The sequence below is a fragment of the Ambystoma mexicanum genome, chromosome 10 (genome assembly GCF_040938575.1).
Source record: "Ambystoma mexicanum isolate Mex_15411 chromosome 10, UKY_AmexF1_1, whole genome shotgun sequence".
NCBI classification, from domain to species: Eukaryota; Metazoa; Chordata; class Amphibia; order Caudata; family Ambystomatidae; genus Ambystoma; species Ambystoma mexicanum.
The window spans coordinates 1,128,052,932-1,128,073,992 of NC_090932.1; the positions used below are offsets into that span (position 1 = coordinate 1,128,052,932).

General features: G+C 46.6%; 1 protein-coding gene across 1 annotated transcript in view; it reads right to left on the reverse strand.

Moving 5' to 3' along the window:
• Positions 1-21,061, reverse strand: part of LOC138492064 (uncharacterized) — a 194,896-nt gene that overhangs the window by 130,812 nt on the left and 43,023 nt on the right. The gene's annotated exons all lie outside the window — the stretch shown is intronic.

Below are 21,061 nucleotides of genomic sequence, written 5' to 3' on the forward strand. Positions count from 1 at the left end.
ATTAATGGTTAATGGTTTTGAAGGTAGCAGGGAGACTGAGTAAGCAGGGGTCCTCTTTGTCCAGGGTATGTGGAGACTCACACAAAACCTGGATAGTGGGGGGTCTCTGTGGTGCATCATGGTTGGAAACTGGATTGGGAGAACTGGAGTAGATTGTGCTCCTTTCACGCTCCTTTCGTGCAGCTGAATGGCGACGGTCTTCTCAAATACTTTGCTGACGAAGGGTAAAATCATAATGGGGCGCCAGTTGGTCACTTCATCTTGGTAAAGTGTGGGGATCATCAGCTGGGGGAGGATCTGTCCCATTTTCAGTGTATCTAGGAAGGTGCCTTGTGTGAGGAGTGTGCCCTTGATTTATTTATTTGTATTTACTGGGTATTTATATTGCGCTTACACACAATGGGCCTCATTATGAGTTGGGGAGGAGCGGGAAAATACAGCAGTAACGCTATTGCTGCCGAATTTAATGCTCTGCCCAATCTCGAGTTGGGCAGAAAGTGGGATTTTTACCTCCAACTTTTTGCTGGAGGTAGAAATTCCCCCTTTCGACCTGTTTTTGGCATTATTAGCATGACCCTAATTGCGCTGGTGCTAATAGAGGCAAGAAACCTGGGGATTTACCTCCCCACCGCAACTCGGGATCCAACGCACACTGCACCGGACCGAGTTGCGGTAAAAGCTGATAGCATTGGGCAGTATGCCGGCGCAATTAATGACGGGATACTGCCCAACCCCTGATGAGTCCCAATGTGTTTCAAGGCACAACAAGACAGGACGGGGGGAGAGAAAAAACAGGGATGAAGAAAAACAAAACGGTCCTCCTACTAGGCCTTGTGACATTCGGTTTCTGCAAGTGCAGTAACTAAAAGTGCAGGGCAAAAAGTTGGAGGTAAAAATCCCACTTTCTGCCCAACTCGAGATTGGGCAGAGCATTAAATTCGGCAGCAATAGCGTTACTGCTGTATTTTCCCGCTCCTCCCCAACTCATAATGAGGCCCATTGTGTGTAAGCGCAATATAAATACCCAGTAAATACAAATAAATAAATCAAGGGCGCACTCCTCACACAAGGCACCTTCCTAGATACACTGAAATCTAGGTGGGGGGGAGTGCCAGTCAGGGCGGAAGGGCCCGTGGGTTAAGTGAGCACCAGGGGAGGCCATGCGGACAGTGCCATGGGAATGAAGAGAGTGCAGGGGAAGAAGGTCCACGTGCTAAGTGTAAGGGACGGGGCTGAAGGGGTGCAAGCTCAGCCAGGCTAGTGCAGACGAGGGCAAGTGCAGTTTGGGGGAAGGGGCGGTCAGGGAAGACCAAGTACAGGGGTAGATTGGTTGAGGAGGGCCTGGTGCCATATAAGAATCTGAAGGAACCAGCCACCAGTCAAGAGGCAGAGGGGGAAATTAGGAGGGGAGGGAGAGAGGGAAGAAGGAAGAGAAAAGGAGGATCTTCAGAAGCTTCCGTATCTTAAGGAGATCTGGCTCAGGTCTGAGACGGTTAGGGACGTGATTCCAGAGGGAGGCACCTGCGGAGGATAGAGATCTACATCTCACTCTTTACTTGGAAAAGCGTCTGATCTGCAGAGAGTTGGAGCTAGAAGACCAAAAGAAAAAATGCAGGGAGGTATTTAGTGAGAGAGAGTTGGATGTAGCGGGGTCCTAGACCCCAGAAAGCCTTTTGGATGATGCAGAGGGTCTTGAACTTGATCCTCGCAGCAACGGGAGCCAGTTGAGAGATTTCAGGCCTGAAGAGATGCAGTTCCTGGGCTTGAGGCCAAGGACAAGACTTGCAGTCCTATAGGAAGATTGAGGAAGAGGCTGTTGCAGTAGTTCATCCTGGAGAGGACCAGAGCTCTAGAGACATGGGCCTCATTTCAAGTATGGCGGTATGGAAATAAGGGGGCTGGCAGCAACGAACCGGCAGGGGGCCCATGGAGGGTGGCCAGAGTGTTGGAGGGAAAGAGAGAGCTGGGGTCCCAATGAGAAGGATCTCATTCTTACTGGCATTAAAGCAGGGATCGTTAGAAGCGCACTATCTGCCTCATCACTAGTTTGGCAGTAACCCTTAAATGCGGCAGAAACGCTATTACCGCCGCATTTAAGGGTCCACTAAATCATGGGCCTGGCGGATTTACCCCCAATGGGGAATGGGGAATTCCTGAATGGGCCCAATGGGGAATGTGAACTTACTGTTCCGCCAAACCTGTGATCCGGCGCTAATCGTGATGAGGCCCTATGTCTGAATAGCAGATAGACAGTCAGGAATGAGAGAGTAGGAGGACGGGGCAGAGGAGGTTAGCTTGAAGGAGAGCTGCGTGTCATCCGAATAACACTGGAAGTTAGGATAGAAGGCAGAGATCGAATGGGTTAGAGGAGCAAGGTAGTTGTTGAAAAGCCAAGGCGAAATGATAGAGCCCTGAGGGACACCACAGGTGGAGAGTGAGATGGAAAAGAGAAAAGGGCCTAGTTGAACCTTGGAAGGTCACTCAGAAAGGAAGGAGGTCAACCAGTCCAGAGCCAAGGCTATCACAGCGCTGATTTATAAGGGTATCCCCCTGCCACTTTGTACTTCCCACCTTCCCTCTCCCCTGAGCTTGCGCATTCTTAATGTCACTGGGCCTAGTAAGATCATTGTTTTTGTTCTCCCTTGTTCCCCTCCCTTGCCTCATCACGCTATGAAACACATGTGTATGAGCGCGATAAAAATAAAATATCAATATCAATAAGGGTGGCATAATTGACCATATCGAAGGCAGAGGAACGGGCAAGAAGGATGAGAACGGAAGCAGAGTTGGAATCGAGATTAGAGAGCAAGTCTTCATGGGTGTTCAGGAGAGCAGTTTCCATGCCTCTGGCAGCTCGGAAGCCAGACTGGTGGTCGTGGAGACAACCAACAGGTTCAGTGTGGGGGATAGGCTGGGAGATAGCCAGCTTCTCCAAGAGTTTGCCCAGGAAGGGGGTAATGGAGATAGGACGGTAGTTAGCCAGACAGGAGGGGTCAGCAGAAGGCTTCTTAAGGAGAGGGTGCACAAGGGAGTGCTTGAGGAGTAACAGGAAGGGTCCACTGGCAAAGGAGTGATTGCACGAATCAGCCAAGGCTCGAGCAAGGGAGACAATGTTGTCCTTGATAGTTCAGGAGGAGCAGGGCGTTGGATGAGACTTTCATTGTGCAGCATTGTCTAGAGACCTCATCAGGTGATAGGGGAGAGAAAGAAGAGAGTAGGAGGGGAGGGGAGGGAATAGGGGGGGCCATGGGAGTCCTTAGAGAGTGTGAGGGAGAACGGAGTGGTTTAGAGAAGAGTGAAGGCAGGTTGTCATGAGCTTTAGTAATGAAGAGGCCAATGCAGTGCAGAGGGCCAGGGAAGGAAGAGGAGAACAGGAGACTGCAGTAGGATTAGCGAGTTCCCTGCAGATTCTGAAAAGTTTAGCCATGTTGTCGGTGGCCCCAGCAATGTGGGCTTGGACATAGGCCCTCTTCTTTGAGCAGATGGAATGTCTGTATTGCCTTTGGAGCAGGCGGCAGGCCAGTTTGTCAGAGGATGTGCCTGAAGCCAGCCACTTCCGCTCAACAGCTCTGCACTTGCGTTTCAGAGAGGCCAGGTCGGTATCATACCAAGTGTTGAGCTTGGAGGCAGGCTTCATGCGGATTCTCATGACAGGAGCAAGGATGTCCAGAGTGTTGGAGATGGAGAGGTGAAGGTTAGTAAGGGCTGTGTCAGAGTGAGAGTCAGTGGCAGGAGAGGGAGGGGGAATGAAGGTGGCAGCAAAATCAGCAACTGACACTGGCTTCATAGGTCTAATGACAGAGAAGGAGACTGGCAGTGCAGGCGGGGTCTTAGCCGAGAGACCCAGGAGGTCCAGGTGCGAGGACAGGAGAGCATGATCAGACCAGCAGATAGGAGTAGTGAGAGGGTTGGAGATAGAGATCTCTTCTGAGATGAGAGCATCCAGTGTGTGTCCTGCTGAGTGCGTCGGACCGGAGGGAAGGATGGAGAGGGAAAGAGAGTCACAGAAGCTGTGGTAGAGTCCAGAGGCCGCATCAGGGGAGTCAAGGTGAATATTGAAATCTCTGAGAAGGAGAAGCTTGGAGGTGGAAGCCAGGAGAGAAGAGGTGAGGTCAGCCCACTTTGAGAGGAAGAGGGAGAACGGGCAAGGGGTTCTGTAAATGACCTTAACAATAGAGGAGGGGACACAGTCTTCGTAGCTGGTGGAGTTGGGTACTGTGAGTGTTGCTAAGGTCTACTGCATTAATTACCCTGAATGTTGTCCATCTTAATATTTTGCGTCCTGCTATGGGTGGGACAGCTTTGGTGTGTTTGGAGCTGTTAATGTGTTGCCATATCTGGTCAATGAAGAAGTTGTTGTTGATGTATTTGTCAGTGGACTGTGGCATTGCAGCTTCTAGCAATGCGTTAATGCAGTGCTTCACTGCTTGGAAGATCAATTTCCTCTTGCTGATTGCTTCCATGATTGTTTCTGTGAATTAATTGGTTTTGGTTATTGTGAAGAGTGGTGGTCATGAGTGTCTTGCATCCAGAAGAAAGCGCTCTCAGGGTGATGAGGTGGTCTTGTTAGTGGGATTTTCTGCAAAAATGTTCTCGTCTGTGGACGGCACTCTCGGGTTCAATTGGTTAACTGTGCATACCAAGGTGTGGAAGGTGTATGTTTATTGATTCAAAGTTTCAGTCGTGAACGGGGTTGGCGGTCAAAGTTAGCTTGTGTTCGAGTGCATTAAGCTGGACATTTAAATTCTACAAGGGGTCGACCATTGAGGCCAATCTGATGAGGTTTCCTTGTAGTGTGTCCATAGGGAATTTCTTTAAGGAGCTGTGCGTTGTCTTAGTTGGCCCCGGTGAGTATGGAGGTGTGCAGTGGAGCAGGATGGGTATGGCACTGTAGTCCACCCAATCCAAAGGTAGATGGAAGACATACCATGGATGGGCAGGTGGTGAATTCCAGGTTGAATGGGTTGGCTCTGTGGTGCGTTTCTTTTGTTCATGGTGTTGAGCAACTAGAGTATCATCTTTCTGGTTTTCGTGGTGGCTTGGCTCCTGAGCAGGTTGAAGTCTCAGAGGAAGATGTTACTTGCGTTGTTGATGGATGCTGTTGTAAAGAAGTTGAGAATGTCATTGGGAAAGGCAGTGTTGGCTTTTGGTAGTTGGTAGATCAGTTGCAAGGTACCTCTTAATCATGGGTGACAGGGAAATGGCAGGTGAGGAGATTCATGGATGTGGTTGTTGTGCTCCAGGTGGGTGTTTCTCTATGAGTTCTTGCAGAAAATAGTCAGCCCTCCACCAGTCCTCCCTTTGCAGTCATTGTGTTGGATGCTGTAGTCTTGGGGAGACATCCATGATGTGTGTATCTGGGGATGATCCATGTTTATATGCTAAAGACCATGTTTAGGTTGTGACTCGTAATGACGTCAGCAATCTTTGCAGCATGTAGTACTAGAGTGAGTTTTGATGAGCATGAGGTTGGATATGTGTTTTGGAGGTGGAATGTGGTTGGCGATGACTGGGTGTGTTCCTGACCAAACTGATGCGTGGGGCAGGGTTTCAGCCTCTTTCCAGGTCTTCGCAGGTGGGTGAGGCAGAATTAAGGTGGTGTAGATCCACGTCTACTAGCAGTCCCAATGCATAGGAAAGTAAGGCTCGGAAGCCACCTTTCTTCCTGTTCATGATCAAGCCCTAACATGCACCCCCCTTCTCACAGTACTGTCTGCTTAGTCTTGTCCTAGCCACTAATTTGACCTACCGAGGTGTCCACATCTCTTTGCAGCAGCTGACCTCCAACTGGGCTTATTTTACTGACTCCATTTGTAGATCATTTCTGTTTCAAATGTCAAGATATATTCAATTCGATGATTACAATACAAAAAATACATATTAAACAGCAGCAATGGGCTCCAGAAGGGGAAAGCATCCCAATCCCACCAGTAGCTTTTCTGCCTGGGACTGGGCTGGTGGAGTGGTTAATACAGCCAGAGAAAACATGCAATTGTGGCACCCCTGCCTTAGATTAGTGACAGATGCCTTTATGGAAACAATAGAGCTAAATGGTGCTCCTTTACTGCTGATGCACTAGATATTTGTATTTATTTGAATGTATATAGTGCTTTCGCCGAAGCGGTTAACATAAAAGACAACGGTACAGATAACAATGGAAAAGTGGCAGTACAAATCAGATGGTTAAGGGGCAGTCAGAGGAGAAAGAAGATGAGCCTTTAAGCAGGTACGGAAAATATGATGAGGAAGAGTGGATAGTAAAGGGGAGAGAATTACAAACAAACGGGGAAAATAGGGAGAAAGAGCGAAAGCAAGAGGAAGCACAAGTGGGATTTGGGAACAACAAGGAGAAAGGTAGATTGAGAGCAAAGGGCGTGAGTGGGGGAGATGAAAGAAACTAATGATGAAAGATAGGGGGAGTAAAACCATGCACACATTTGAAGACAATGGAAAGGAAATGAAACCAGATTCAAATGGTAGGATGGAGGCAGATAGAAATGAGGAGGAGATTGAGGCTCAGGGAGGGAGCCAGAAGAAAAGACGAATTTTAGAGTTATAAATGGAGCAAAGAGGAGTGAGAGGAAGCATGGGGAGGTCACTGAAAAGGGAGGAACAATAATCTGTTCCGGAGAAAATTAGGGCAGAGGTGAAGTTGGGAAGGGCAGTAAGAGAGATATGAGAGGAGAAGGAGAGAGGAGTCAAAGGGGACACCGAGATTCCAAGTTTACAGAGAAAAAAAGATGAGACTGGGGAAAAGAAAGGCATGCAGGAGGGAGGAGAGGGAAGGAGAGAATGGGGGGAATAGTGTACTTCTGTATTAGATGAGTGAAGGTGAAGAAAGTGGCATAGCATCCAAGATTGAATAGAAGGTAGACACGAAGGAAGTCAGGTTTAAACAGAGATGGAAGGGCAATATAAATCATTGGTATACCGTATCACTATTTTGTTTGCTTTTTACAAAGCGTACCTTTAGTTCAAAGGTTCAAGAAATGCGTCCTTATGCTTTTCTTTATCCCGAACCAAACATAGAAACAGCGCGGAGGGGACATTCAAGCACTGCTAATTTCCCAAGTCATGGCTGGGCAGACACACACACACAATGTCCGTGGCTCTTCAGGTTGTTAACGTGCTCAGATTGCAAACACATTACTTTTATAAGTGGGAGAGCCTTTCATACGCATGATTGAACATTTCCAACTCCAAGAACTCGCAAAACACCAGTTACCTTGCAGATCTGTGATAGATAACGTGAGCAACACAAAGCACCCATTTAAAGATGTGTCTATTTCCATGATGTCTACTATCTTGACATGCAAAAAGTAAAGTTGATTTAAATCACAAATCAAATGTTTTCAACATCATGAATGACAATGAGCTGGAGGTTTGGGACAAAGAATCGACGTATCTATCTTTGTTTATTAAACAACTTCTTTTATTACGTGTCGTAAATCACTGAAAGTACAGTGTGGTTAAGTAGATTTTGTAGGTTGCCATTATCTTGCATTCTGGTACTTATAGTTTACCATTCAGGATCCGAAAAATAAAGCCACAATGATATTATTTTGGCTTAACATGTTCCTATAAGGATTTACCTCTTGTCATGTGGCTTTATTATGCAATTTGTGTTTTTTGTCAGTAAACTGTATAAGACATTATTACTGTAGACCTTGAAATCCAACAATTAGAGCCAATGTGTGCGATCCTGGTCACCCGCTGCCCCCACTCGAAAAACCTGTACCCCGCCACACCCTCGCCCATCAACCATCTGTCCGGCCAACACAATTCCTCCTTTTTGGATGCAGCCAGAGTACCACAAGTTCCTTTTTCCACTTCCACCACTGTGTTTAAATGACACTAACACTCTAGAAAGTTAATAGGTATCCACCTCAAACTGCCTTATTTTAGCTCCAGCCATCATTTGCCAGGCTGTGTTGGGGTGCTCAGGAAGGGCCCCCACGATCACAAGGGTTTCATGTTGTAATCACCATATTGATGACCGGGGGCCGTGGTAAACTGGGCGTGATGTTGCCATCTCATATGTATTGAGTGTAGTTAATTATGAAAGGGATATAATACTTTTAGTGTTATTTTTTTGGATAGAACTGATACATTACAGATTTGCACATGGTTAGAAAGGTGCTATGTTAAAACCGCAAACGTAACATGAACACGATCTACACATGGGGTGTTCTGAAGTACATGGAAACTGGGAGACAGACAGGGTTTCAATGTGCATGCTGAGGGGGCCTGTCCTGAAATCTTGTGGTTAAGAAGGAACAATATTTATAAAGCATACACACGGATGGACATATAAAAGGAGTTTTAATAAGGAGTTTACATAAATCTGCATGTAGTGGAGTTTTGTGAGTTTATTCAGACTTTGCAGTCAGCAGTTGCACAATGACTTTTAGGGAGCTGGGGGATTCTGGTTTTGTGGGATTGGGGGTTGACAGAAGAAGATTGAATCATCCAGTAGAAAGTCAGCCATAGTGCAGGATGTTGCGGTTTATGGATTAACATTTCCACAAGGAACAGATGTAATTTAGCCCATTGCATTGAAGTCGTGCAGAGGGGTTTGATCATTTGTTTGGGCCAGCAATAAAGATGAGGCCCGTGGCCAGGGTGTCTGGTGTTCAATTGTTTTCTCAGGGTGAAACTAGAGGCTGTACGTGCTGGAGTGATGGTCGTATAAATTAGAATGTCTTAACAGGAGCCAGGAAGCTGGGGAGGAGATCACAATTGGTAGTTCAACGAGAACCTATTTGCTCTGCCCTTTCTCTTATTGCTAATGTATCCAAGCAGACCATGTGCAATCACACATAAGGTTAAAGGGCTCTAGGCCAGTTGTTACTAAATAATGAATTATGTTGTATGTAAATGTTTTATTGTGCCATGAGGACATGACCTACCATGGACCAATCCCCAGCAAAGGCAGACTTAGAACACGATCAGAAGATGGTAGTAAAGATTATTGATGACCAATGAGAAAGAATTAATTGGGAAAAGATTAAACTTCTTTGTAAATGTTTTGTCCAATCGTGTTTGAGCAGTGGGTGTTGCTATATTATCTAGGAGTATTTTAGGTGGTTCATTGAGACTCAGGTTAGTTTGGTCCTACAGTACCATCTAACTGCTCCCTGGATGTTTGTACAATAAACGTGCTTCATGTACTAAACATGCACTTGTTCCTCAGGTTATAGACCCAGTTTGGGCTGATGTAATTAGGCGTCTGCCCCCACAAATCTGAGACATTGGGGGTCTTCTGTCCACACCACTCGGCTGCAGCACCTCACTGTGGGGACCAGTCTTCTGTGCACGGTTAAATAGATAGGTCGGTGGATGCCATATTAGTTAAAGATCTCTCTGCTCCCCGGATACATGGTGCTGTGGTCTAGCTATGCAGGGCCACTTGCCGGAGCACCACATCAGAGCGTTTCGAGTCATTTGAGTGTACTTTTGGAGGTAAAGAAAGGAGGGAAAGAGGGTTGTTTCTTTTGATATAATGGGTTTTGTAAGGGTGGAAGTGGAATTGGAATTGGGGGGGTTCAGAATTAGTCAGGGTTGCAGGGATTGGAAAAGTGGATGTTTTGACAGAGTGGTTGACCTGTTCTGTGTTCTGAGTCCCTTGTATATATCTTTTACCTTGTTTGTTATTTTAGAGGTGTGAGGTGGTATCCTACCCCACACGATAAGTGTGTATGGGGCTTGTCCTGATACCCTTTAGTTTGCTTGTCTGGTTGGCGGGAGCCCTCACCTGAAGGTGGGGAGGCGTCCTATGCTAAGTACAGTCACAGATCCATTCCTGAAGTAGGCCCTTGACATTCTTTTCTATTAGCTGTGCGGGCGGAGCCCTCACCTTGTTTTTCTTGGGTGGTCAAAATAGTGAAGGGGAAACTTCCTGTAGTCAGGAAAAGACGGTTTTGTAGTAGAGAAGGCCGAAGAGAGAAGCAGTGGTGCTCCTATGCACCCCTTCTACGCACAAGAGGTGGGGAAATCTCAGCTATATTGGACGGCTGAGTGTTTTTTAAATAAGATCCTGTCTTTGGTGTACGAGTGAAAAGTAGAATTGAAGTAAATAAGTTGAGTGAGGTGATTGCGGTTTAAACAAGTACGGTGAGTGATTGTGGGGAATGGCTAAGGAATTGGGTAAGAGTAAAAAGGGAGTTTTTGGGGTGAAAAATGTTTGTGCTGTGGGGGCCAGCTCCAAATTGCATTTTTGTGGACATATTTTTGATAACATGGATTGGAGTATGGAGACTCAGTTGAATCATTTGTGACAGGTGTGGCCCGCCTATAAAGCGAAAATTGTAAAGTACCATTGGGAATGGTCGCAGGAAAGTTAGGGTAAAATGATCAATTCTTGGACTGTCTATGTGAATTTGCATACCTTCTTGACTATGAAGCATAAGAGCTCGAAATTAGAGAAGCGGCTAATTGTCTTAAAACTATGGTGGATGTATGAAAAAGAGACATGGGGCCTCATTACGAGGTTGGAGGTAGCCTTCTCGATAAAACCGGCAAGGCTACCTCCAAACTCGCATCCTGGTCCGGCACCCGCGAATGGGCAATTACCGGCTATTCCGGCCCAGCCGGACCTGGTAATTGCCCTTTTGCGGGTGCCAGGCCCGGTAGATAACCATTCTCATTGAGCCCTATAGGGCTCAATGGGAATGGGGAGGGTGGTAGCACCGGTACCGTTAATAACGGTACCAGTGCTACCATCATGTTCTGCTCGCGGGTGCCGGTACGGCCACCTGGTCAGACCTGGTGGCTGCAAGGGCTCCCGCGAGCAAAACTCGTAGTATTGCGGTATGTTGGCAACGGTGCGGGTAGCGATACCAGCACCGTTGTTGCCTTACTGCCATACTTGTAATGAGGGCCATAGAATTCCTTCTGCACCACGCCCATATGGGTGCTATCCTTTATCGCCTGCAGAGGGGTATAGTGACCCTGCGATCATACCTCCATTTTCCCCAGCGGCTACTCCAGTGGCTACGAGACAGGTATAGGTAACGCCTTCATTAATTCCTTTTTCTAAGAATTGGGATCTCAAAGGAAGTGGATAGGTAACTCCTTCAATGGTTAGGGCTGCAGAGAGGTTCCGAGCAGAGAGCGGGAAGGGAGTAACTCCCCAGACTGCTAGATTGGCAGATAGATTAAGGGTGGAGGAACAAAAGAGAGTGGGACTGACAGCTAGAAGCACGGATAGGGGATCAAGAATGAGGGAAAAGGAGGTGGTAAGGTCTTTTCCAGCTAGGATAGAGGATAGGCTGCGGGAGGTGTAATAGACACATAAGTGGGAAAAAATTAAAGAGGCGCTGAGGCTAGCATAGCAAGAGCTAGTGCTGCTACAGCAGAAAAGAGATGAAGATCGGGAAAAGGTGGAAAGACAGGTAAAGGATTTAGAAGAAGGAAGGTGGAGACATGGGCATGTTCTTGTGAGGCTCGATAAATTAGTTATCAATAAGGTTGCGGTGGACATGGACGACGAGGATACTGCCACAGGTACAGGGTTTGAACAGGAAGGACGGGAGATGGAACCCAATGGTATTGTTCAGTATGCTTCCATTTTGGAAAGGGACAATTTGAAAAAAATATATATATATTTTTTTTTTCAAATTGTCCCTTTCCAAAATGGCCACTGGACGTAATTTAACAACGCAATGACGCCATTGTGCGGCACGTGACTACGCGACCGCGATGACGTCATCGCGTCACGTCCAAACGAATACAAAAGCCCTCAAATTCTAACTGAATATCGCTCGACCTGGCCGCTCGGATCTGTGCTTATCAAGGCATCCAGTACGGATTTGAAGTCTTGAAACCAAGTAACTTTAACCCAAGGTAAGAAAACTCTTAATGCAGAGTAAATTTCGTTTACCCTGATCACCTTTCCTTCCTTTCCAAGTCAATTATATGTTTGTAATACAACAATTAGGATTGACATAGCCTCCTCTTTCCATTTAGAATTATCATTGGACAAGTAAAGGAAATCTACACAAACCAAATATACAACTAATTTTAAGTTGAAGTCCCTACAAGCACAAAAAAGATTAATACTAGACAGTTAATATGGTGAGTCAAACAAACTTTTCTATTTATATATAACATGTAGACATGTATATTGTTATGTTAACGCTCCAAAACCTACCAATGCTGCTGTAAACCTTTCTTTCTATCCTATCTTTTCTTTTTTCCTGTAGAAACCATTTTCTCTCCTGATGAACCATTGAAAAAGCAATGGGGAAACACGTGCTGAGAGCAATGTTTGTTTCAAGGATAGAGCAACAATTTGTATTTGGAAACTTGAGAGCAAAGTTTATTTCAAGAAACAATTGTAACTGTGAAGTCAGAGAAAGTTGAAATTCAACACTGGAAATTGTATAATTTTGAATGCAAGTAAATATAAATATCCATGGTGTGATACTTAACACCAACTGAGAAGCCTGAAAGTAAATGCCTTTTTTTCAAAATACTGACAGTTACATTATTTTGTACAAAGGAGGCTGTTATTTTGTTCTGGTGTGACAATTAACACTGAGTCAAATTAAATATATTTTTCAACACTTTTTTGAAACAAGTTTGTGTTATTACTTTTCTGCAACAATAGGATAATTTGAATCTAGCACATTTGACTCACCAACCAAGCTTTGTGCTATTATTTTTTCAAAGTTGGCGCATTAGGGTAATTTGTATTCCCAATTCAAAAGAACTCTTACAATGCTTCCATGTCTGTAGCATGTTCAGGGGATGTGGTAGCTGGAGTAGACAAGGAAGAGGACTGGGATGTCGAGCAGGGACAGCAGGGTGTAGTCGCAATACCTCTGCTCCAGTAGCGATGATAGGTAATACACTATGGAATCATAGGATCCGCCAGGGTACTCACATGGCCATGCAAGTGTTAGGGGAGGGGTGGAGAGAGCCGCAGTTAACTCAGGTGTAACACTGTTTCCGTTACTCCAGAAGGGACAAGGAGGGACATATTATGTCTCATGGTCAGACATGTACTGGAATAACCTGACAAAGACACTCCCTTCACTCACTGAAGAGCAGGGAAGTGGATTTATGCATTAGAGAAACATACTGTTGGTGTCATGTTGGCCATAGGGAATATGAAAAGCCTATTTGCGGCTCTGATGGGGGAGCGGTCAAATGAGCTTTGGATAAAAATGGGATATCCGGGAACTCAGTTAGATACAAATACCCATGATGAATCAGCATTTAATAATTATAGAGCACAGGTTTGGGGAGCCCTGCAAATTATGTATCCTGATACGCCGGATATAAATTCAATATAAAAAAAGACAATGAAAATGGAGGATGATCCTACCACACACATCCAGTTAATTCAGGAGATGTGGAGAGCAGAGATGGGTGAAGGGTGGGATCAAAGTGTGGCAATATTTATCACACGTTAAAGAAAGGACTCCCTAAAGATGTCCAGCATGATTTCGATAAAGTGGTAGGTAAGGAGGCCAAAAGTTGGCTGGAGATGCAAGCACATATTGTGTATTTTTGTAAGACGAGACAAGTAAAAGAGAGGGAGAGTGTACAGCAGAGGTTAAGCTTGTTCAAAAGAAATTGCCAAAGATTTGTCTAAAAGGGGCAGTAATTACACATTTTATGGAGGTATAGCAAGGGCAAATGGAACAACAGGGACACAGTGAACCTGGTATGACACAGGGGTGGATGGACGGGTATGTTCCCAGTCCACGGCCAATGAGATGGTTTTCAGTGGGCAGGGGAGGATATCTGTGAGGGAACGGGTCATTTGGCAGGTTCCGAGGAATGGGTCCCCGGTTTAATGGACCAATGGGAAACAGTTATGGAGGATTCTATGTGTTGGCAGTATTGATTGAAGAAGATGAGGTAGAGGAAGACAGCCTACTACTTCCTGAGAAAGCAACAGCCTTTCTCAGAGCATCCCAGAGGTTGGATTGGGTGTGGCGACACATGGAGGTGGTCCCGTAAGAGTACTGCCCAGGTTGTCTGCGAATGAGTACAATGTTGCAGACAACGTTGCAGTCAGCGCATTTCACCTTGCAAGCCTTAGCCTTTGGTACACCCCCAACGGTGGTAAAGAACCGCCACACCCATGATTCTCTCTGGGTGCTAGAGGTAGGCATTTCCTCTATCTCATCTTCCTGGTATTATTGATTTCTTTTCTGTATCATTGAGCTTTTTCCGTTAGCCATGCCCTCCTGCTGGTGGTGGGCAGGAGGAATGGCCATGGCTGATGCCATTTTTGAAGTTAAACAGCAGTTGTGCTAATATTCTTCCCAGCATGTGCTCTCTCCTGGATTGCACAAGGAAAATCAGTAAGAATAGGTCTAGGAGCTGTGCAAGGGTAAACTTTCACCTTGAAACTTCGTAGATCAGCTGAAAATTGAATTTTGAACTGTTCGCGAAGCATGGACATGTTTTCAAAGCACAAACTCGTCTACGAACACGTCATTACGCTGTGTGTGTGTGTGGTGACATGACACTGCCTGGAAAGCCTGTGATGACATCAGATGTTCGTAAACGTCAATGACCCAAAAAGCAGTCTAAAAAGTTGCAGATAGTTCATAGAAGTGTTAAAAATGTTGCTAGGAGTTGGAGAATGGCACAGTTTTAAGTTGAAACTTTCTAGTTCGGCCCGGGACCCCTCTGGAGCAATCCCCCAAAAATCAGGGGAAAAGCCTCCTAGGCACAAAAAACCCTGACCAGAGAGATGTTTAAGAATCAGAAGTCTTGCAAGAATATCCTCTCTGGTTACTGATGTTATGTCCAGGTAGTTTGGTAATTCTGCAAGGAGCACAGAAGATCTGGTAACTAAGTTGGTTTGCCTTCTTGCAGGATCCGCAAAGGGTATAGACTGGTCAGGTAGCCATTCACTGTGGGTGATCTTGATGAAGAAAACCCTCCCCACGGTAGATGTTGAAGATGGTAACCATAAGTGCATTCGAAGGGACTCATATTGATGGCGGTATGAGGAGTGTTATTATTAGCGAATTCCGCCATAGGGATCAAGTCAACCCAGTTGTTCTGTTCTCTGTTACAAAAACAGCAGAGGTATTGTTCGAGAGTAGAGTTCAATCGTTTGGTCTGCCCATTAGATTGTAGGTGATAACCCGATGATAAAGCTCTCTGAACCCCGAGCTGTTCACATAATGAGGCCCAGAACTTGGAGGTGAACTGGGTTCCGCTATCCGTTACTATGGTCTGAGGGATGCCATGTAGTCGCACTAAATCTTGAAGAAATACCTTAGCTGTTTCTGGAGCTGAAGGGACACCAGCCAGTACTGAGAAATGTGCCAGTTTGCTGTAACTGTCCAGTGTGACTAGTATGGCTGATTTTTCTTTGGAGGGAGGAAGATCAACAATGAAATCCATTGAGATATGCTCCCATGGTCTGGAAGGTAAGACTGCTTGCTGTAAAAGGCCTAGGGGCCTTTGCTGTGATGTCTTGTTGGCAGCACAGATTGGACAGGAAGCGACATAGGCATTGACGTCTCTACTCATGGAAGGCCACCACTTTTGACCTTTATGGCCAGTCAAAGGTAGGTCATGACATCAGCTTAAAGCCTGTGTCCGTAGAGCTTCTTTGGGAAGATAAAGTGATCGTTTATGGAACAGTAACTCGCCCACTTTCTTCAGTTGGAGACACTGGAGGTCTTCTGCAGTGTTGTTTCTGGTGCTGGCTTGTACTTCTTGATAGAAAGTGTTAATAGAGGAGATGAACCTCACTTCAGGGAGCAATATCTCGCTTCCTTGATAAGTTCCTGTATCTTCTCCCCAACTGCGGGACAAGGCGTCTGCCACTAGGTTTTGCGAACCAGGGATGTAAGTTATATCGAAATCAAAGTGGGAGAATTAGTAGGGCCATCGGGCATGTCTCGAGTTCTTGCACTCCATCTGCTGGAGCACCTTCAAGTTGCGGTGGTCGCTGCGCACTGTGAAAGTATTCGCTGCACCTTGTAACAGTGCCTCCACTCCTCACAGGCCCGACGAATGGCCAATAACTCCTTCTCCGGGACAGAATAATTTCTCTCATTGGAGGTTAATGTCTGGGAGTATTAGGCCACTGAATGCTCAAGGTGATCTTGGGCCTTTTGCAAGAGTACTGTCCTCAGGGCTCCCCCTGAAGTGTCAGCCTCGAGTATAAAAGGTTGAGCCTGATCCGGTTGAATCAAGATAGGTGCTGTTGTGAACAATCTTTTGAGTTTCTGAAAGGACGCCTCTGCTTCCGCCTTCCATTCAAACACCACTCCTTTCTTCAAAAGAGAGGTTATCGGCAGTATCAGCTCAGCAAAATTCAGAATGAAACAGCGATAAAAGTTTGCTTGTCCTAGAAACTTTTGAACTTTTTTGACTGATGCTGGAACTGGCCAGCGCAATATGGCAGTCACCTTGTCCGGATCCATTCTCACCCCCTCCCTGGACAGGATAAATCCCAGATATGAAACCTTAGTAGAGTCAAACACGCATTTCTCAGGTTTAGCAGACAACTGACTGTCCTTCAAGCGCTGGAGTACTTCTGACACGTGCCTGTGGTGTTCTTCCAAGGCAGGAGAAAATATGAGAATATAGTCCAAATAGGCAACTACCTAAACATATAGTAGATCAGTGAAGATCTTGTCCACGAACCTCTGGAACACCGCCGGGGCATTCTCCAAGCCGAATGGCATGACTTGGTACTCAAACAGCCCCAGCGGGGTCCTAAAGGCCGTTGTCCACTCATCGCCCTTCTTGATTCTTAACAGGTGGTAGGCTCCACGGAGGTCTGGCCTAGTGAATACCTTGGAATTCCGAACTGCCTCTAGAATGTCCCTTATGAATGTTATAGGGTACCTATCATGCACTGTTATTTGGTTGTGACCCCTGTAATCTATACAGGGGCGTAGTTCTGAGGAGCCCTTCTTAGAGATAAAGAAAAGACAGGCCCCCCAGAAGATTTGGACTTCTTTATCAGCCCATTAGTCAGATTGGCATCAATATATTCCCTCAGTGCCTTCTTTTCCGGAAGTGAGAATGGATACATTCTGCCAAAAGGTATCCGAGAGTCACTCTTAAGATCAGTGCTGCAGTCTTCTGGTCCATGTGTAGGAAGCATTCTGGGGATCTTATCTTCAAAAACCTCCGCAAATGCCTGATAAAAGACAGGCACAGTAGACACTGTAGAGTGGGGTAAGGATACCGAACTGCCTGACTGGGTTTATGCTCTCTGTTTGTCAACATTATGCTTACTGCAGTATGCATCATCGAATCTCAACCTGTTGGTCCTCCAGTCAATCAGCGGATTATGCAGGCGCTACCAAGGGATGCCCAATATAACCAGGAAATGGACTGCCCGGATGACATCAAAAGTGAGGGTTTAAATGTGGTTCCCCATCTGCACTTGAACGGGTTTGGTCTCTATTACTATGGGCCCAGAAGACAAAGGTTTCCCGTCTACCCCTTCCACAGGAATGGGTCTTCTCTTTTCCTGGCGCTGGATGTGATTTTCCTCCACCCAGGTCACATCAACAAAGTTCCCAGCAGCTCTGCAGCCTAACATGGCAAGAAAATTCAAGGTGGGACCGGGAGAGATTATGAAAGTAATGGGAAATACCATTAATCTTTTGTCCTCTTCATTTACTGGTTGTGTGCTGTTGCAGGGATTTGGGCTGTCTTCCCTGATACTTCCCCTGCGTAGGAACGGGGCAGAGCGTTTCCCTGACGTCTTGGTCGTACCTCTGGACAGCTTCTCAGATGTTTTGAGGAACCGTAGTACATGCATAAATTCATCTTGCAGAGTCTCTTCCGCTCTTCCGGTGTCAACGGTCCCCTTGCAGCTCCTATCTGCATTGGCACTGTGGTCCCCTTTTCTTTGGGAGTCGACGGGAAGGTTAGTAAGGGAGGAAAGGTGTGAGTCTTCCTTCTCTTTTGATGTCCCTCCTGTTGTCTGAACTCTATCTGCAGGGCTAATGTAACTTGTTCTTGAAATGTGTTGGGTCTAACCACACTGGCCAACTCATCCTTTACCTCCTCGTGTAGCCCTTTGCGGAAGATGGTTTGTTGAGCAGAATCAGGCCATCGAGCCTCTACAGATAGTCGTTGGAAATGAGTTACGTATGACTGTACGTCTCGGATACCTTGTCTTATATCCAGTATTGCCTCAAATGAGGAATATTGAACCTCTGGACGGTCGAAGCGTGTCTTAAGGTTCGGTACAAACAGGTCAAAGTCGTTTACAGAGGGATCCGAGTTGGTGACCAGGGGTGTAGCCCAAGCTAAAGCACTTCCAATAAGATTGGACACGAAAAACCCCACCTTGGCTCTTCCAGTTTCATAAGTCTTGGGTCGAAATGCAAAGTGGACTGAGCAGGCATCCAGAAACTCCCTTAAATGCCTTAGATTGCCAAATGGAAAGGCCATAGGCGGCAGGTGTCCTCTGTTTTCGTCTCTAGTGACTATTTGCTGACCAAGAGCTATATTCTCTGCACGTAGGTTCTGTATCTCTACCTGCAGCCCCTGCAGGGCACTGCACACCTCTTGGAACTGCTCCAGGGACGCCATTGGGATTTGTGGGAATTGTATGGTGTCGAGCCCTGGGTACCCCTCCCAGTCCTCCTCCTCACCTGTGTCCTCAATTGACCTCTCTGGGGTCTCTGATTCCTTCTTCTTGCGTGGTTTTGCGAGACTCCTTGGTCTTTTTTTCTTTTTTATGATGACGGTAGGGGCAAGCTCCCTCGGAGGCCAACTTGGCCTGGCGATGACCCCAAGACTAGGGGAACCCCGAGGAGCAAGACCCCCAAAATCAGGGGAAAAGCCTCCTGTTACGGTCACCTGGCTCCCACAGGGGCGTCAATCCGAACTAGACAGTTGCGGTCTCCACCAATGTGACGTGTAGTGCCAAGATGACAGACTGGACTGGCCCACCCAGCTTGGTTTGCTTGGCCCATAGGAGTATTCTTCTGTAAATGGAGAAAGGGAATTCAGTTTGCAGCTTGACCCCAGCGAAGAGTTCCTCGTGGTAGCTGACGAAGTTCAGGTAAGGATTTGTCTTATCCAACATAGTTCAATAAAATAAGGCCAGAATGTAACCTGTTGCTTTCTCCCTTATTCAGGTGCGGAGAGAAAATATGAAGTTCGGGGAATAATGCCTCCGGCGGTAAAATTAGGTAAGTCTATTGTGGTGAGAAGGATTCCCCTTGTTGTCCTTTTGTTCCCCTTAGGGGCTGGGGTACAGCGGGGATGCTATGGAGGCTGCGCCAACCCGTGAAGAGGAATAGTACCCCCGGCGGTAAATCAGGTAAGTCTATGGGGGTAGTTACTATTGCCTCTGTTTATTCCCTTGGCTCACCTTTGCTGTTCTTGTGTTCCCCTGAGGTGCCGGAGTGCGGCGGGAACGTGCAGAAGGAAGCGGTGGATCGTGAGAATGCTGCGAAGGCCGGTGAGTTCAGCGCCGCGCTGCAACAGGCGAGGCGGCGCGCGTGAAATACTTCTTTATTCCAGCTCGAAGGCGCAGTGGATCCGGAATTCAGGTAAGGATCGAAGGTATTGCTCTTGTTCTAACCTTTTGTCCTTCTGTTTCCCTTTTTTCTAGGAGCTGCAGACTCGAGGCGGGCGTGGCAGAAGCCTGGATGCAGGCTTGCAGACACGGTGAGCGTTACGCTGCTGGATGCAGAATAACGTGAAGCATGTGCTGCTCTTTGGGCGTGGTTTAAATAGCCTCCAAAGTAGTCCCAGGTAAGTATTCCACCCCAGCCCCACCCGAGTAAAAAATAGTCCCAAGGTAAAATAGTCTCTTCCAAAGCCTCATTTGGCTTGGAGCTCTTGCAGCATGGTCTGCATCAGGTAAGTTTGCAGCATGGTCTGCATCAGGTAAGTTTGCAGCATGGTCTGCATCAGGTAAGTTCTACTCTATGAGCCTGGCGCCATAGGCGCCAGGACCGCACCCAAACAGCCTCTAACAGGGGCTTTTGGGCTTGCTCTAAATAACTTGATGCCTGCTTCCGGGGTTGCTGGACCTGGTCTGGGTCCCCGGGGGTAGGCATCATGACACTTCCCGGCACAAAAAACCCTGAGCAGAGAGTTGTTTAAGAATCAGAAGTCTTGCAAGAATATCTTCTCTGGTTACTGATGTTATGTCCAGGTAGTTCGGTAATTCTGAAAGGAGCACAGAAGATCTGGTAACTAAGTTGGTTTGCCTTCTTGCAGGATCCGGAAATGGTATAGCAATATGCAGCAGATGGTAAAAGATAGAATGGGGATTCGACCATCCAAAAGGGTGAAAGTCCAAACTGTAACAGTGGTGGTAAGGAAGGTGGCAGCAGGATAGGCTACGAAATCAAACAGTTGCACGCCAATGAAAGACAGCAGCCAAAAAGAAGTCCAGAGGCGCCGGGCAGGAAGAGGATGAGAATCCTCCAATGACACCCAGCGAGGAAGGAGAGAAAAGGATGCTAGGGAGCCGAGAAACAGGAGACCGCGAGGACGCAGGGAAAGATAAAGACTGCGAGAACGCGGGGAAAAGGAAAAGACTGCGAGAGCGTGGAGAAAAGCATGCACTGCAGGGAGAGGTGAACGGGTTGCTGAAAAGAAGAAAAACAGAACTCACAGAAGAGTGCAAATGGCAAGAAGCCCAAAAGTAAAAACAGATCCGTGGGAAGGAAAGGAACAGGTAAGTAGAAAAGGGGAATAGGGAAGACACGAAGACTGTGTAACCAAGAGCGGTCATAGAAGTAAAGAAGCAAATGAAAAACATACACAAACGCCGGTAGAAAGTTTGAACAAGGAATAATGTCAGAAGAGTTCACCAGCGGCGTGCAAAAACAGAAAGAAAAGTGTGCACAGACAAGAAAACAAGAGACAAGTCGGGAAACTAAAAATGCTAGACTAATTAGCACAGAGGTAAGGCAGCGTAAACCCAGGAAACGGATACAACGCACCAAAGACCGGTCTCCACCCATATTTATGGTGACGGCGGCCATCTTGGAGGAACTCTAGACCGTTTAGATGGAATACCAGAACACCATGTTACTGGTACCTCCACCTCTGTCAACACTTCCATGGGCGCAGTATGACAACATGTTTG